This window comes from Aotus nancymaae, unplaced genomic scaffold (genome assembly GCF_030222135.1).
Source record: "Aotus nancymaae isolate 86718 unplaced genomic scaffold, 86718_ANA_hifiasm-v0.15.2.pri h1tg000030l, whole genome shotgun sequence".
Classification (NCBI taxonomy): domain Eukaryota; kingdom Metazoa; phylum Chordata; class Mammalia; order Primates; family Aotidae; genus Aotus; species Aotus nancymaae.
Window position 1 is genome coordinate 493004 of NW_026988443.1, and position 10768 is coordinate 503771.

General features: G+C 44.6%; 1 pseudogene; it reads left to right on the forward strand.

Moving 5' to 3' along the window:
- The first annotated feature begins 1591 nt into the window (after nt 1-1591).
- On the forward strand, nt 1592-2676 carry LOC105706883 (ribosome biogenesis protein NSA2 homolog; annotated as a pseudogene).
- The last annotated feature ends 8092 nt before the right edge of the window (nt 2677-10768 follow it).

A 10768-nucleotide genomic window follows, 5' to 3' on the forward strand; every position in this document is an offset into this window, starting at 1 on the left:
ACTAAGCTTTACAAGCGGAGGAAAAATAAAATCTTTTGTGAACACGCAAGTATTTAGAGATTTCACCACCACCAGGCCTGCTTTACAAGAGCTTCTGAAAGAAGCATTACACATATAAAGGAACAACCAATATCAGCCTTTCCAAAAACATATCAAAAAGTAAAGAGCATCAACACAATGAAAAATTTACACCAACTAATGGGCAAAACAGCCAGCTAGCATCAAATGGCAGTATTAAACTCATATATATTATTATTCAAATTGGATAAAAAGCCAAAACCCATCAGTATTCTGCATCCAGACCCATCTCACATGCAACAATACACAAAGACTCAAAACAAAGGGATGGAGAAAGATTTACCAACCAAACAGAGAGCAAAAGTAAACAAATAAATAAAAAGCAGGAGTTGCAATTCTCGCCTCTGATAAAATAGACTTTAAAGCAACAAAAATCAAAAGAGACAAAGAAGGACATTACATAATGGTAAAAGGATCAATGTAACAAGAAGAGCTAACGATTCTAAACATATACGCACCCAATACAGGAGCACCCAGATACGTAAGACAAGTTATTTATAAAGAGACTTAGACTTCCACACAATAATAGTGGGAGACTGTAACATCACATTGTCAATATTAGACAGATCAACAAGACAGAAAATTAACAAGGACATCCAGGACTTGAACTCAGACCCGGAACAAGTAAACTTAATAAACATTTATAGAACTCTCCACTTCAAATACACAAAACATACATTCTTATCAGTATCACATCACACCTATTCCAAAAGTGACTACATAATTGGAAGTAAATCACTCCTCAGTAATCGCATAGCATTTCATAGGTTTAAATGAAATATTGGTTGGCTGCTTGTTTGTTATTTTCTTCCCTTTTTCCTTCCTGTCTCCATCATTAAGCATAATTATTGGCGTAAAAGAGGTTTTCAATACCCATTTCAAGACTGCATTCTAGCCTGGGCAGTAAAGCAATACTCTCATTCTCTCTCCCTCTTTCTCTTCCTTTTTCTTCCTCTCCTTCATTCTTTTTTTTTCTCTCTCTTTCTTCCCCTCCCCCTCCCAAAAAAAAGCCACTATTGGTACTCAGCACTAAAAAGAAAAAAAAAAATACAGAAGAACCAAGTGAGGTGGCTCACCCTTGTATGCCCAGCACTTGGGGAGGCCGAGGTGGGCGGATCACTTGAGGTCAGGAGTTCAACACCAGTCTAGCCAATATGGTGAAACCCCATCTCTACTAAAAATACAAAAAAAATCTTAGCCAGGTATGGTGGTGGGTGCCTGTAATCCCAGCTACTGAAGAGGCTGAGGCAGCAGAATCTCTTGAACTAGGGAGGCAGAGATTGCAGTGAGCCAAGATTGCGCCACTGCATTCTAGTCTGAGCAACAGAGCGAGATTCCATCTCAAATAAATAAATAAATATTTTTAAAAATTAAAAATAGCAAAAAAAAAAATAAATAAAAAATAGCTTTCTTGTCATGGCCTGCACGGTGTTGGCTCGTGGGTCTCTGAGACCTGAAAATTGAGTGTTTTCACACCCCAGGGGCCTCCTCTGGCAGCTCTGCAGCTGTCACCATGCCACAGAATGAAGATATTGAATTACACTTTAAACGCTATGGATACTGTTTGGATTACCATGAGAAAAAGAGAAAGAAGGAAAGTCCAGAGGCTCATGATCGTTCAAAGAAGGCAAAGAAAATGATTGGTCTGAAGGCTAAGCTTTACCATAAACAGTGCCATGCTGAGAAAATGCAAATGAAAAAGACTATCAAGATGCATGAAAAGAGAAACACCGAACAAAAGAATGATGAAAAGACTCCACAGGGAGCAGTGTCTGCCTATCTGCTGGACAGAGAGTGACAATCTCAAGCTAAAGCACTTTCCAATATGATTAAACAGAAATGAAAAGAGAAGAAGGGAAAATGTGAAGTCCCTCTGCCTAAAGTACGTGCCCAGAGAGAAACAGAGGTATTAAAAGTTATTCGAGGGCCAGGCATGGTGGCTCACAGCTGTAATCCCAGCACTTTGGGAGGCCAAGCGGGTGGATCACAAAGTCAGGAGTTCGAGACCAGACTGGCCAACATGGTGAAACCCCATCTCTACTAAAAATACAAAAATTAGCTGGGCGTGGTGGCAGGCACCTGTAATCCCAACTACTTGGGAGGCTGAGGCAGAGAACTGCTTGAACCCGGGAAGCGGATGTTGCAGTGAGCCAAGATGGTGCCATTGCACTCCAGACTGGGTGACAGAGTGAGACTGTCTCACAAAAAAAAGAAAAAAAAGTTACTCAAACAGGAAAGAGAAAGAAGAAGGCATGGAAGAGGATGGTTACTAAAGTCTGCTTTGTTGGAGATGGCTTTATAAGAAAACCACCTAAATATGAAAGATTCATTAGGCCAATGGACTTGCGTTTCAAGAAAGTCCATGTAACACATCCTGAACTGAAAGCCACCTTTTGCCTACCAATACTTGGTGTAAAGAAGAATCCCTCATCCCCACTGTATACAACTTTGGGTGTTATTACCAAAGATACTGTCATTGAGGTAAATGTGAGCAAATTTGGCCTTATGACGCAAGGATGCAAAGTTATTACAAACAATAACCGGGTTATAAACAATCCTGAAAATGGTGGACGCATAAATGTAGTCTTACTGGTTTGACAGAAATTTCATATATCATTATTGAGGATTCCACCTCAATTGAAAAAACTGCCATTACTGTATGTTTCTGAATACTACCAAACAGCCATACATGTCTGGAATCAAGAGATTTATTAAATTATAAACATTAAAATGGAAATAAATAAATAAATAAAATAAAAAATAGGCTGGTCCGAAGGTAGTGAGTTATCTCAACTGATTGTTCACAGTCAGTTACAGATCAAACTCCTTGTTTCACTCTTTCCCCGCTTCTCACTACTACACTTGGCTAGTCTTTAAAAAAAAAATTTTTTTAAGAAAAAAAAATAGTCTGGGCGCAGTTTGGCTCACGCCTGTAATCCCAGCACTTTGGGAAGCTGAGGCATGGTGGCTCACACCTATATTCCCAGCACTTTAGGAGGCTGAGGCTGGTGGATCGCCTGAGGTCAGGAGTTTGAGACCAGCCTGGCCAACATGATGAAACCCTCCTCTATACTAAAAATACAAAAATTAGCCAGGAATAGTGGTGGGTGCCTGTAATCCAGCTACTCGGGAGGCTGAGGCAGGAGAATCACCTGGACAACAGAGCAAGACTTCATCTCAAAAATAAATAAATAAATAAAAATCCCTTCTAAGCATTATAGATGCTTATACTTGTTCCCTGGGTTGTTAGAGGTAGGAAGGGGGAAGGGTTCTAGGCCAGAATCTTCCTAGTTAGAAAACACATTGAAATTAAAGCCTTTGCTATATATGTGCACTGTTTACTCAAAGGTACTCTGTCTATAGTGAAAAACTCAAGTCCTATTTGAAACATCTCATCTTCCTAGATGTTTAAAAATGCACAACATAGGTTGGGCATGGTGGCTCGTGCCTGTAATCCCAGCACTTAGGAAGGCCGAGGCAGGCAGATCACCTGAGGTCGTGAGTTGGAGACCAGCCTGACCAACATGGAGAAACCCCGTCTCTATTAAAAGTACAGAATTAGCTGGGTGTAGTGGCACATTCCTGTAATCACAACTACTTGGAAGGCTGAGGCGTGAGAATCACTTGAACCCAGGAGGTGGAGGTTGCAGTGAGCCGAGATTGTGCCATTGCGCTCCAGCCTGGGCAGTAAGAGCGAAACGCCATCTCAAAAAAAAAAAAAAAAAAAGCACAACATATGTTAAAAGAAAAGGGCTAAAGTAACACCCTTCAAGTTTTTGTCTTTGTTTTAATTTCATAGGAGCGGTTGCATTTTGGGGATGGAATCGTTACAGCCGATGTCTTGGAGGGTATGCTGACTGCTCATTGGGTGGTAGTGGGTGGTGGGAAGGAGAGAGTTTTCAGAGAGAAGGGTTCTATGCCCATGAGTTAGATTAGTTCAGATGGCCTAACCATTGTTTTCTATGTGCATTTTAGTTATTGTTGCGGTGCATTAAATAACAAATATTTTATGATGCTCAAGGTATGTTAAAAGTAGAGGAAGGAAAATAATCCCTTTATAAACGTGCTCTTGTTAGTTTTTAGGAAGGCCTGTCTTCTCGGAGAGACCTTTGTCCCTAGACCTCTTGGAGCTAGACATAGTCCTGTACTTAGTCCTTGGAATGGTGGAGGGAGAAGAGAAAGAGTAGAGGGAAAGGGTCTTCACCTGATATCTAGAAGATGGTTTTAAATTAAAATCCTAGGTCTACATGTGCATTTTTAGTAAAGTACCTGTGTTTCCTGAGGACAAAGTTCATTGTTTTGCAACATCTATGCTTTATAAATGTCCCGAGGTGACAATGAAAGACAGGGATATCCAATCTTTTGGCTTCCCTGGGCCACACTGGAAGAACTGCTTTGGGCCACACATAAAATATACTAACACTGATGAAGTTGAAGAGCTAAAGAAAAAAAATGGCAAAAAAATCTCATAATGTTTTAAGAAAGTTTATGATTTTTTTTGAGATGGAGTCTTACTCAAAAATAAAAAAGAACGATTATTTTTCTTTTTTTTGAGATGGAGTCTTGCTCTGTTGCCCAGGCCTCCCAGGTTCAAGTGATTCTCCTGCCTCAGCCTCCCAAGTAGCTGACTATAGGCATGTGCCACCACGCCCAGCTAATTTTTTTTTTTTTTTTTTTTTTTTTTGTATTTTTAGTAGAGACAGAGTTTCACCTTGTTAGCCGGAATGGTCTCAATTTCCTGACCTCGTGATCTGCCTGCCTCAGCCTCCCAAAGTGCTGGGATTACAGGCGTGAGCCACTGCATCAGGCCTGATGATTTTTTTAATGAGCGCTTACTCCATATTATAAAATACAGAGAAGTAGAGACATGGTGGTTGACCCCGAGGGGGAAGGAGTGCTGTCATTTGATCCTGAGACTGCAAGAGCAGGTGGACAGCTTAAAGGACACATGGCTCAGGACCAAAACCTGAAATGCAGGATTCATGAATCCAAGTAATTAATAGTAGGGTTGGAAGTCTGAGGTGCACAGGTGAAAAAGCCCAGGGCAACGGCCAGAAGGAGCAGGTGTACAGAAGAGGGAGGTGGAGGGGGATTGGGAAGGTAGATAGCCAGGACAAGGAAGATACTCAGGAGGGGCACAGGACATGTCGTTTCCTTCCTTCCTTCCTCCTCCACATACCACATTACCACTGTTCTGTAAAGTTCAAATCAAATGTCACCTGCCCCATGAAGGCCTCCCTGATTTCCACAGCTGGCATTGAGCCCTTCCTCCTCTGTGCTCCCCTGGCTCACCCTCTCCTCCAACTGATCTTTGCCACACTCTACCTCCTCCTATTTTAACTTTTTTCCCCCCAGACAGGGCCTCACTCTGTTGGCCAAGTTTGAATACACTTGCACAGTCTCGGCTCACTGCAACCTCTGCCTCCCGGCTCAAGCAGTCCTCCCACCTCAGCCTCCCAAGTAGCTGCAACTACAGGTGCACACCACCATGCCAGGCTAATTTTTGTATTTTTTGTAGAGATAGGGTCTCACTATGTTGCCTAGGCTGGTCTCAACCTGGACTCAAGCAATCCTCCTGCTTGGCCTCCCAAAGTGCTAGGATTACAGGTGTGAACCATTGCACCTGGCCCATATTTTAACTCTTTTAAAAATTAACTGGTGTTTGTCCTTTGCACTTTGCACTCCAGCAGCCTTGAATGGGGATGTGATGGCTGGAGCTATGGCTACTATCTTGGACCACTGGGAGTCAGTCACACTTTAGGGAGGGCAGAGCGAGGAGCTGGAAGGACCTGACTTCCTAAGGACTCAGTGGCTCAGAAATGCCACACCAGCCCTGGACTGCTTATCTACAGATTTTTATGTGAGAAAGATATATTTTATATTAAGTCAATTATTTGGGGTCTCTGTTAATTGCAGACAACCCCAATTTGAACTATGCATTGGGAATTATTTCTGACTCCTTTTCTACCTCTCTCTGCATCTAATCACCAAATCCGTCTGATTCAACCTTCTTGATATGCCCCAGATCTGTTGTAACCTTTTCTCCATCGCTGTTACCTCTACCTGAACTCAGGCAATCAGAATTTCTTGCCTGGATTCTTGTCTCAGCCGCCCTTCTACCTAGTCTCCCCACCTGTGGGGTTGTTCCTTCCAATCCACCTTTCATATCAGGAACTCAAATTAGCATATATATGTATGCATATATACACACACAAAAACAGTATATGCACACAGACACACACACACATACACACACGGAAAAGTACAGAATTCAATGTAACAAATACTCAACCCCATAATGGTGACAATTGTTCATCTTATCTGTATTTTTATTTTTTTTTAAACAGAGTCTTGCTCTGTGCCCAGGCTGGAGTGCAGTGGCGCGATCTAGGCTCACTGCAGCCTCCGCCTCCCAGGTTCAAGCGATTCTCCTGCCTCAGCCTCCCGAGTAGCTGGGATTACAGGTGCCCTCCACCATGCCTGGCTAATTTTTTGTATTTTTAGTAGAGACGGGATTTCACCATGCTGGCCAGGTTGATCTCGAATTCTTGACTTCAGGTGATCCACCCACCTCGGCCTCCCAAAGTGCTGGGATTACAGGTATGAGCCACCGCACTGGCCTCTTATCTGTAATTTTTATGAAGCAAATATGACAAAGTTGTCTCCTTCCCTCCACAAAAGCAAATACTCTCTCAGGCCCTCCTAATCCTGTTTTGAACTATACCTTGGCATACTTTTTCAAATGTTTACATAAATTTATGAATGAATGTATGTTATGGTTTCATGTATTTTAAAAATTTTATTCAAGTGGCACCATATTTGTATACTTCTATAACATGTTTCTTTGTTTTTGAGGTCTAACCATGGTGATATCTATTGAGTTCGTTTATGTTAGTAGTTCTGTAATGCTCCATCATGAGTCTGTAACAGAACATCCATCTCTTCCTCCATCAATGGGCAACTAGGTTGTTCTCTGTTTTGCTTTTTTTTTTTTTAAACCTCCAAACCTTTTTATTTAAAACTATCAAAATAATATAAAATAGATTTAATTAAAAGAACATACATATAGAACTCTGCAAAATTAAATTATTTTATACAGTGTTGGTGCATAGTTTCAATAACATTTAATAATTTAAAAATATCCAAGGAATAAATTCTTATTCTCAAAACTATTTACTGAACGATTTTTCTCAGCTTTTTCTCAACATTTTGTACAGTAGCAGGTATGATTTAGCTAACTCCTTGATTTTCAACCAATGGATATTCAATAATGATGATAATAAATGGTAGCAGTAGTAGCCTACACATTTTTTTTTTTTTTTTTTTTTTTTTTGAGATGGAGTTTCGCTCTTGTTACCCACGCTGGAGTGCAATGGTGTGATCCCGGCTCACCGCAACCTCCGCCTCCTGGGTTCAAGCAATTCTCCTGCCTCAGCCTCCCAAGTAGCTGGGACTACAGGCGTGCGCCACCATGTCCAGCTACTGTTTTGCTTTTAAGCAACACTTCAATGACAGCCTTAAAAATGTGTGAGAAGCCGGGCGCAGTGGCTCACACCTGTAATCCCAGCACTTTGGGAGGCTGAGGTGAGCGGATTTTCTGAGGTAGGGTGTTTGAGACCAGCCTGACCAACATGGAGAAACCCCATCTCTACTAAAAATACAAAATTAGCTGGGCGTGGTGGCGCATGCCTGTAATCCCAGCTACTCTGGAGGCTGAGGCAGGAGAATCGCTTGAACCTGGGAGATGGAGGTTGCGGTGAGCTAAGATCGCACCACTGCACTCCAGCCTGGACAACAAGAGCAAAACTTTGTCTCCAAAAAAAAAAAAATAATTGGGAGAAGATATCTAGGGTTTATACCTGGAAGTGTAATTGTTTTGGGAAAAGTTGTTATGAGCTGAAATGTGCTCCCAAAAAGGTATGTTTAAGTTCTAACCTGGGGAACCCATTAGTGTGATCTATTTCAAAACAGGGACTTTGCAGATGTAATCAGGTGAAGATGAGGCAATTAAGATGTACCCTACCCCAATATGATTGGTGTCCTTACAAGAGGAGAAGAGACAGACAGGGAGAGATCACCATGTGACGCCAGAGGCAGAGAATAGTGATGCCTCTAACAGAACAGGAATGTCCAGGAGTACAGACAATTATCAGAAGCTAGGAGAAGCATGGAACAGAGTGTCTGAAACCCTATAAGGCACAAACTCTGCCAACGTCTTGATTTTTTACTTTGGGTCTCCAGAATTGTGAGTGGATAAATTTTTGTCATTTTAAACCACTCAGTTCATGGAGATTTGTTACAGCAGCCTGAGCAAACTAATGTACTGGTAGAATCCCAAGTCATGGCCTGTAGGAGCATAGGTCAAGGTCAGAGAGAGAGAGTATATGGGTCTGAGACAGTAAATTGGAGCTGGACTGGAACAACCTAGAATGCGACCCTACGTAGGGATCTAGACTTATTCATTCAGGCAACATGGAGCCACAGAGGAGAAATGAAATTGGCAAGGTACACAGTTCTATCTCGGTTTTATTTATGTATGTATGTATTTATTTAGAGATGGGGTCTCACTCTGTTACCCAGGCTGGAGTGCAGCAGCACAATCTTGGCTCACTGCACCCTTGAATTAATGGGTTCAAGAGATCCTCCCTCCTCAACCTTCTAATTAGCTTGAACCACACACATGCAACAGCACACTCAGCTAAATTTTTTTACTTTTTGTAGAGATGGGGGTCTCATCTTGTTGCCCAGGCTGGACTCAAACTCTTGGTTTCATGCCATGCTCCTGCCTTAGTTTACCAAAGTGCTGGGTTTACAGGCATGAGCCAACACACTGGGCCTCTATCTGGATTTAAGAGACGAGTATCAGAGAAATGGCCTACACATGAGAAAGACTTGTTTGACTTGTGGACTTGTCTGAAATTCATTTGCTTTTTCCTTTAAAACTGATTTGTTCCCTTCCACAAACAATTACCAGGATTTGACATACACGAGTTTGTCATTAATGACCATGGGTTATTTTGTGCTTACTAAATCAGGCCCTGTTTTAGATATATCTGCTGATCTTATTAATCTTCACAACTGCCCCACAAAATACACATGCAACCCTCTCCATAAAAGGGATAAAGAGGCCGGGAGAGGTGGCTCATGCCTGTAATCCCAGCACTCTGAGAAGCTAAGGCAGGCAGATCACTTGAGGTCAGGAGTTCGAGACCAGCCTGGCCAATATGGTCAAACCCTATCTATACTAAAAATAGAAAAATTAGCCGGGCATGGTGGTGGGCACCTTGTAATCCCAGCAACTCGGGGAGCTAAGGCAGGAGAATCGCTCGAATCCGGGAAGCAGAGGTTGTAGTGAGCCGAGATCATGCCACTGCACTCCAGCCTGGGCGACAGAGCAAGACTCTATATCAAAAACAAAAGCGGGGGGGGCAGTGGGGTGGGGGATAAGGAAACATTCAGGAAGAAGGTGAAATGAATTGGCACTTAGAGAAACAATTAGGGTTGAAAGTAAGGCCACCTTGGGTCCTAATGGCGGTAAGGCATCAGACAAAATACGTCAACTATGTCAGCCTACATCTTCTCATCTTTCAAACTGCCATAACAGCAGCCACCTCTTCGGCCCGGCCAGGCCCGGCCCGGCTGGATTAAATGAATGAAGCGCAGCAAGCGCTCGGCGAAGGTATAACCTGTGTTGTCATCCTCTGCCACAACCTCCGCCGAGGCCATGCCGCTCCGCCCCGCCGGCCTCCAGGGGTCGCTGTGACGCGGCTCGGGCCCAGCGCGCGGCCGCTCTGGCCCGGGGAGGTCGCTGTCCTTATCTTCAGCGGGAGCCCGCGCCCAGTGTCTGTGTCAGCTCGTCCTCTGCTTTGTCCTGCAGCGGCTCACTGCCCTCCTACTGTCCACTATGGCCCTGCTGCACTCCCGCCGCGTCCTCTCCGGCATCGCCGCAGCAGCCTTCCACCTGGGCCTCGCCGCGGCCTCTGCCAGAGCCAGGTAAGCCAAGGGAGACGGAAACGGAGCCAGGCGACGGCCCTGCCCACCTGAGCTGCGAGCGCCCCAGAATATTCACCCCTCCCGGCTCCCGAGCTGTCACTCACACACACACTTTTTTGCCAGCCCCTCGGCTTTCCCTTACCGGGGGCTGAGGATTGAGCCTCCGTGCCCCACAATGATCCTCAGGAACCCACGTGCCTCGCCCCCGCACCCGGCCCTACAGAAAGGCGTGCAGAGCTATCCCTGGGGAAAAGAAGTGTGGCCCTCGGCGGCTCCCGGAGTTCCATTCAAGGGGGAGGGGTGCGGAGACCAAGTGAGCCGCGGCGCCGGGGGGGTGCCTGTGCTCTTGACCAGGTGCCCTGGGGGCAGCCGGCGCACCTGTCCTTGCCTCCCGCCCACCCGAGCCGGGTCGGCACGCGGCGGCTGGCTCCGCTTGTGTGCCCTGGGCTGGAAGCGCACGAGAGGAAGGTTTCCAGGGCGCCGGCATTCGGGCCTCGCTTTCCTCCCGGCATCCGCGACCTTGGCGTGGGGCATCCTCCAGATCCTGCAACCCCCTCCGGGGTCCCTGTGATCCCGGGGCCCGTTGGGCCCTTGCTTGGGAGAGGATCGAGATGTAGCGTGCCTCCTTTTTTTTTTATTTTTCCCTTCCTTGTTGCCCCTAAGGAGATCGGTTGCAGAGAGGCCATCAATCTTCCTC